Genomic DNA, 5843 nt, shown 5'->3' with positions numbered 1-5843 from the left:
CACATGACCAAGAAAACCTCCTCTTTCATTCAGACCAGAACAGACAAACATAGAAACATTGTTTCAGCTTCTGATCAAACAATAACATGTTCTTGATTGTTTGTCATGTTCTATTAATCAGACTGATGATCTCTGGATGTTCTAGGAGGGGGGTCTGTTTCTGATGAAGCCTGTTTGGTCTGGGGGGGTTAAGATGGTGGGGCTGTTTCAGTTCTAGTGCTGAAGGCTTTCACCATGACAGTCAGACTCTCCTCTGTCCTTCATGGTCCCTCAAATGTGCAGTGTGGACCTCACACACTGAAATTTAGCCTGAAAACTCTTCATGAAAAGCAGTGACTCAGAGTCTCTGTGGCGCAATCGGTCAGCGCGCTCGGCTGTTAACCGAGAGGCTGGTGGTTCGAGCCCACCCAGGGACGATGAGCAGGCTCTACTGGTGCTTAGGAGTCGCTGTGTTAATGATCTGAATGTGGACAGACAGATTGACCCTCCACAGCAGACTCATGTGACAGATCTCTTGATGAGACGCTTCAGTGTTAAATTTAGTCGTCGTGTGTCATGCAGTGTTGAGGAGGCCTGCTGGCTGTGGGTAAAGTGGGGGCTCAGAGTTTGTGGAGTCGGCTCTGGAGTGAAGGGGGTCACTGTTTGGTTCTCAGATGCTACAGCTCAGGTTAGCGAGGTGGTGGAGAAACCAGTGAGAGCTCTGCCAGCTGGAGCCTCTTGGGTCCCGGGAGGCTTCACTCCTGGAGGTGGAAATGATGAGGAGTTTTAAAATCTGCTCCTCTTTCACGCTGACTTGTTTTCTTGGGTTCCCTCTTTCATTCATGTGTGATTTTAGTCTCAGCTCTCTAAACCTGAATGGAGCCAGAACCCATTTTAAAAGAGCTGCTCTTTTAAACTCCTGGAGATCAAGAGGATCCTGCCATGTTTGTCCAGGAGACCCACAGCACAACAGTCAGTGAATGGGGATGCAGGCAAGCTTTTAATGGGGGTCATTTGAAGTCCCAAGTCCAGTTGGAGCAGAGGCTGGAGTTTGATTCTCCAGGAGGTTTTTGTTGTTGTTTTTTTACCAGTTTCTTTTGATTTGGAGGAAATCATTCCAGGTGTTTGAAAGAAGGTGAGAGCAACTTTGGAAAATGTTCAACTGGTGTTTTTAAATGTCTTTGCACCAACAAATGGTGGACAGGACAGCTTTTGAGACATTTTAATGCCACCGTTCAACAGTGAATCTGCTGGTTTCCTGTTTTTAGGAGCTGATGGGAGCTGCACAGAGAAGCTCTTTGAGACAGGAACCATTCAGAGCTCCACCCTGCTTCTTCCAGCAGGATCCACAGATCCACCAACACACCAGCTGTTTGATGAGTGGAGGCTTTTGAGCAGGATTCCTAGACAGCACAGCTGGACTCACGCAACAGCTAACTTGTTAGCACCGACTAGGCAGGAGCGCTTCTATGGTTTTACTCAGTGGTTCAATATTTTTAAGAGATGTCCCATTCAGCCTGTGGAGTGATCACTCTTCAGTCTCCTGTTCTGTTTTATTAAAATATTCATTTAAAAGCTCCTGAGAGAGAGAGAGGGAGAGGGAGGGAGAGAGAGAGAGGGAGAGAGAGAGATAGAGGGAGGGAGAGAGAGAGGGAGAGAGAGAGAGAGAGGGAGAGAGAGAGAGAGAGAGGATCAAACTGATCTCAAACTTGACTTCAAAATTCTGATTATAATCATTTTTACTCCTTGATAGATTCATCACTACAGTGTCATAGAGGGTCCATTACTATTGCAGTATATTAAAGAATATAAGAACGAGGTTACCATCCATGGAAATATAGTATTTCATGTATTGCAGTATATTTTCAAAGATATAACACTTTAATTTTTTTTAATAAGAGAGGCTTTAATGTCTGTCTTTGATGTCTAAACTCTGACTCTGATGTCATTGGTGGTGACTGAATTCTACCCCCTGACAGACTGGGAAGGCTCCTATTGGTGATGTCATCATAAATACATGAAGGTCTTGTTTCAATGTTTTAACATTAAAGCTCATCTTGGTAAAACAATCAAGTTACCTGAACTAAGTTCTTGAAAAAAATGACTGTCACTGACTTAAATAAATCAAATCTACTTCAAAGTTCCTTCTGTTGTCATAAGTCGGCCATTTTAAGTGTACTTGTAGTTCCAGAACATTCCAAGAGGAGATGATATGAATCATGTTGTTAGATGAACTCTGTTCCTCTGCTTTGATGTTGGTGGACTGAGGGGAGTTTGCCTGAACCTGCTTGGACCTGCTGGCTCCTGCTCAGTCCCTCACTCAGCCTCACTCAGCCTCAGCAGCACGGCTCCACTGAGGACTGATTCAGGTTCCTTGCAACCAAATAGGAGGAGAGCTGAACCTTCTTGCTGGGAGGCCACAGTGCTGACCACTGCACCATTGTGTCCCCTGAAAATGCCACCACCTTGTTGGGCTTTTCTGTAACAGCAAGCACACATGAACATAGCAGCTTCTTCACAGGGCTGGTGGCGCAATGGATAACGCGTCTGACTACGGATCAGAAGATTCTAGGTTCAACTCCTGGCCAGCTCGCTTTGAACTTTATACTGAGAAGATGAAGTGAGAACCAGTGATCAAAGTCACTGAAGTCCTCCCAGGTTCCCTCCTTGTCTGCTGGAAACATGAACACATGAATGATCCTGCTACCTCTCATGTTCAGCTGCACTTGACAGTGACAGCAGGAGAACAAAAATCCCAGTGTGTCATCAACATTTCCTGTCAAATCAATGATAGAAGCTGTTGAATTTCTGGATCAGAACAAGGAGAAACCCACCCCTCACAGCCAGAAAAGCAATCTGGTATACGCTGTCAGATGTAGTGAGGCCTGCACGGATCTCTACATAGGGGAAACCAAACAGCCCCTCAACAAGCGCATGGCCCAACATAGAAGAGCCAACTCTGGAGGACAGGACTCAGCGGTTTTCCTCCACCTCAAGGAGGAAAGCCACTCCTTCCAGGACGACCATGTCCAAATACTCGACAGAGAGGACAGATGATTTGAAAGAGGAGTTAAAGAAGCCATCCACGTCAGGATAGAGAAACCATCTTTGAACAGAGGAGGTGGACTGCGACATTTCCTTTCACCTATTTACAACCAAGTCCTTTCAAAACTTCCCCAAAGAGCTCAGCTGAAAGACCCACGTGGAACGGCTGATGCCAGCACAGCCCATTAGCATCTGAGTGGTCGGTGAAACTCCCTAACGACCACCCCTGAAACTCCCTGACACCGCACAACGACTGTCGTTTGGGGAGGCCAGGTGAGTCTCGGGAGGGTCGTTTCCACCACAATAGCACTGACCACTCCCAAATAGGTTTATAAGGTGGAGCTTCCACACTCTCCACTAGAACTGAAGAAGCCTCTCGGATGAGAGGTGAAACGTCTTCAAGATAAACTTACGTCCAGTTGACCAGATTTTACTTCGCTTCGATCTACGATGACCTGGATGAATGAGAACCTACACATACATTACTGTCAGCATCATTTTGAGTTTATTAGCAACTATCACTACATTACTGTCAGCATCACTTTGAGTTTATTAGCAACTATCACTACATTACTGTTAGCATCATTTTGAGTTTATTAGCAATTCTTACGACATCACTGTAGCATTAAATTGAGTTCATTAGCAACTCTTACTAAATGACTGCCAGCATCACTGTGAGGTTGTTCGAAACTCTTACTACATTACTGTAAGCATCACTGAGTTGATTAGCAACTATCACTACATTACTGTTAGCATCATCTTGAGTTCATTAGCAATTCTTACGACATCACTGTCCCATCAGTTTGAGATCATTACCAATTCTTCTGACATCACTGTCGCATTATTTTGAGGTTCAAAGCAACTCTTACTACTTTACTGTTGCATTATTTTAAGTTTCGTAGCACCCTTACGACATGACTGTCAGCATCACTTTAACTTTATTAGCAACTATCACTACATTACTATTAGCATCATTTTGAGGTTAGTAGCAACTCTTACTACATGACTGTCAGCATCACTTTGAGGTTGTTCGAAACTCTTACTACATTACTGTAAGCATCACTGAGTTAATGAGCAACTGTCACTACATTACTGTTAGCATCATTTTGAGTTCATTAGCAATTCTTCCGACATCACTGTAGAAATATTTTGAGGTTCGTAGCAACTTTTACTACATTACTGTCGCATTATTTTGAGGTTCGTAGCAACTCTTACTACATGACTGTCAGCATCACTTTGAGGTTGTTTGAAACACTTACTACATTACTGTAAGCATCACTGAGTTAATTAGCAACTATCACTACATTACTGTTAGCATTTTTTTGAGTTCATTAGCAATTCTTACGACATCACTGTCCCATCAGTTTGAGATCATTACCAATTCTTCTGACATCACTGTCGCATTATTTTGAGGTTCGAAGCAACTCCTACTACATGACTGTCAGCATCACTGAGTTTATTAGAAACTATCACTACATTACTGTTAGCATCATTTTGAGGTTGTTCGAAACTCTTACTACGAATCTAACAGTAATGGAGTGAAACTTTCGAATAACCTCAAAGTGCTGCTGACAGTCATGTAGTAAGTGTTGCTACAAACCTCAAAATAATGCGGCAGTAATGTAGTACAAGTTGCTTCGAACCTCAAAATATTGCGACAGTGATGTCGGAAGAATTGCTAATGAACTCAAGATGATGCTAACAGTAATGTAGTGATAGTTCCTAAGAAACTCAGTGATGCTTCCAGTAATTTAGTGATACTTGCTAAAAAAATCAAAGTGATGCTGACAGTAATGTAGTAAGAGTTGCTACGAACCTTAAAATAATGCGACAGTAATGTAGTAAAAGTTGCTACGAACCTCAAAATATTGCGACAGTGATGTCGGAAGAATTGCTAATGAACTCAAAATGAGGCTAACAGTAATGTAGTTATAGTTACTAATCAACTCGGTGATGCTTAATGTAATGTAGTAAGTGTTTCAAATAACCTCAAAGTGATGGTGACAGTCATGTAGTAAGAGTTTCTACGAACCTCAAAATAATGCGACAGTGATGTCAGAAGAATTGCTAAAGATCTCAAAATGATGCGACAGTGATTTAGTAAGAATTGCTCATGAACTCAAAATGATGCTAACAGTAATGGAGTGAACGTTTTGAATAACCTCAAAGTGATGCTGACAGTCTTGTACTAAGAGTTGCTATGAACCTCAAAATAATGCGACAGTGATGTCGGAAGAATTGCTAATGATCTCAAAATAATGCGACAGTGATGTAGTAAGAATTGCTAATGAACTCAAAATGATGCTACAGTGATGTCGTGAGAATTGCTCATAAACTCAAATAATGCAAACACTAATGTAGTGATAGTTGCTAATAAACTCAAAGTGATGCTGAAAGTCATGTAGTTAGTGTTTCGAATAACCTCAAAGTGATGCTCACAGTCATGTGGTAAGAGTTGCTACGAACCTCAATATAATGCGACAGTAATATAGTAAAAGTTGCTTCGAACCTCAAAATATTGCGACAGTGATGTCGGAAGAATTGCTAATGAACTCAAGATGATGCTAACAGTAATGTAGCGATAGTTGCTAATAATCTCAAAGTGATGATGACAGTAATGTAGTAAGAGTTGCTAGGAACCTTAAAATAATGCAACAATAATGTAGTAAGAGTTGCTACGAACCTCAAAATATTGAGACAGTGATGTCAGAAGAATTGCTAATGATCTCAAAATGATGCGACAGTGATTTAGTAAGAATTCCTAATGAACTCAAAATGATGCTAAAAGTAATGGAGTGAACGTTTCGAATAACCTCAAG

At 42.0% G+C, this 5843-nt stretch overlaps 2 non-coding genes across 2 annotated transcripts; both read left to right on the top strand.

The window, feature by feature from the left end:
* The first annotated feature begins 342 nt into the window (after window positions 1-342).
* On the top strand, window positions 343-416 carry trnan-guu (transfer RNA asparagine (anticodon GUU)). The gene has a single exon. It is a non-coding gene; the product is annotated as a tRNA-Asn (tRNA).
* A 2083-nt stretch (window positions 417-2499) lies between these two features.
* Window positions 2500-2572, top strand: trnar-acg (transfer RNA arginine (anticodon ACG)). Its single transcript has one exon. It is a non-coding gene; the product is annotated as a tRNA-Arg (tRNA).
* Window positions 2573-5843: the final 3271 nt, after the last annotated feature.

This window comes from Aulostomus chinensis, chromosome 1 (assembly GCF_037954235.1).
Source record: "Aulostomus chinensis isolate RoL2024-O1b breed Wild chromosome 1, RoL_Achi_v1.0, whole genome shotgun sequence".
Classification (NCBI taxonomy): Eukaryota; Metazoa; Chordata; class Actinopteri; order Syngnathiformes; family Aulostomidae; genus Aulostomus; species Aulostomus chinensis.
This window is presented reverse-complemented; position numbering and strand designations above follow the sequence as displayed.